The 1,812-nt window shown below is 45.9% G+C and overlaps 1 pseudogene; it reads left to right on the top strand.

The window, feature by feature from the left end:
* Positions 1–276: 276 nt before the first annotated feature.
* LOC142440033 (proteasome subunit beta type-2 pseudogene) lies at positions 277–832 on the top strand (annotated as a pseudogene).
* Positions 833–1,812: the final 980 nt, after the last annotated feature.

Raw genomic sequence — 1,812 nt, 5'->3', positions numbered from 1 at the left:
TAGAGACAACCTCAATAGCATGGATGCATGCGGAAAACTTAGGGGCCCTTCATGTGCTGACATGACATGATTTAAAATGCATGAAAACAGTCGCAAACTTCTCTGGGTAATCGGAAAATGGAATGTACAAAGTGCCAGTCAGGAAAATTGGAAGGCGCCAAACACGGAATGGAAGCGGGCAAGGCGCTGTGCTCGCTGCGCTGTGTCCCTGGTAAGGCCAAGAAGCCAGCGAGACCCGCGGCCCATGGAATCTGCAGCCTCTGCACTCTCTGCGCCATGGAGTACCTCACTGGCCATCTAGGGCCTCAGTTACATCCTGGTGGCCTCCAGCAATATTGTCCAGATGAAGGAGGACCATGACAACATGTTGAAGATGAGTGGAAAAAAATTTGCTCCTATATTTGAGAGGCTGGAGAAACTGTTCAGGTTGCAGAACATATGCAGAAAAAATCGGCGGCTCTCTAAGATGTGAAATAGTTCTGACTTGTCTCCCGCTGCAGCAGCCAACTTCTCTCACTGACACCTGGCTGACCGTCTTGGGAGTCCGACACCCTGGCATGTCTTCCTCCTCCCGGCTGGCTACAGAGCAGAGGAGGCCGGCACGCTACTCCATGGGCTACCTCGTGGCAAAGGCTTGTTTCGTAGTTCATGGCTATGGCGCCTTCCCGACTTTCAGTATTCACCACGATACTACACACCCACTAGATCACCCCAAAGGGCAATAGAGTGTCAGGAAGTTTCTGTAGGAGCCCCAGAATGGCTTCATCCTGAACCTGCCAGCTTTCTGCATTGACAAGATGGCATCCATGACCTGGAGCACAATGCCTTCTGATACATGGACCCTGACATTGTGCCTTCTCTCTCAGTTGCCAGGGAACTTTTTTGATGGTCTCCCTCCTTTTTTTTTTTTTTTTGGAGATGAACTTGTTTTTCACTAAAGACTCCAAATCCATATCCATTTTACCTCCCCCAACCCCATTTTTTTCCATGTTGACTTTTTTCCTACTCTTTTGATGCACAGACTAGATCGATGACTAATTCAGAATAAAGCTGATTATAGATCATTTGAAAATAAAAAGAGAAATGAAATGCTTAAGTGAGCTTAAATGAACTGATATTAGCCATTACGAATCAGACAATCATATGGAATCATGTGGTTTACTATTCTGAGAATGACAAAGTGAACAGGATTTGAGTCTTATTCATCTTCAAAATTTTTACAAGGTCTATCTAGAAGTATAATGCAGTTTGTAATAGAATAATAGCATACAAGGAAGTTTAGTTAATACGACTATTATTCTAATTTTATGTCAACTTGCACCTGTGTGAAAGGGGGAGTTCAAACCATCAACCAGGTCACAGCCTGATGCTGCCTTCTTTGGTGTGTTGACTGTTTATGAGAGAGACACTGGAAAGTTCTCCTCCTTCTTGCCTTTTGCTTTCCTCATTGCTGGGACTCTGTATTTGTCTTCTCCAGGCTGGTCCCATGTGGGCCACCGACCCAGGGAGCTGCCACCACCTGCTACGTTCCCACCAACCTTGGATCCACTGGCCTTGCTCTCCCTGCATCCCACTTCAGCTTTCTGAGTCATTGGCTTGCAGCCATGTGAGTCTAAAGTGGGCTCAGGCTAACATCAGATCCGTAGACGGGAGTTGGACTGGGTTGGGCTGCCTTCTTTATATACCGTTATTTCTTGACATAAAGTTCTTTCTTTTATATATGTGAGTGTCCCTGATTTTCTTTCTCTAGACAATTTAGCCCAACACACACACACACACACACAGACACACACACCCCCCCCAATCATTAAA

This window comes from Tenrec ecaudatus, chromosome 2 (assembly GCF_050624435.1).
Source record: "Tenrec ecaudatus isolate mTenEca1 chromosome 2, mTenEca1.hap1, whole genome shotgun sequence".
Classification (NCBI taxonomy): domain Eukaryota; kingdom Metazoa; phylum Chordata; class Mammalia; order Afrosoricida; family Tenrecidae; genus Tenrec; species Tenrec ecaudatus.
Note: the sequence above shows the minus strand (reverse complement) of the source record. Positions and strands in the feature narration are given on the sequence as shown.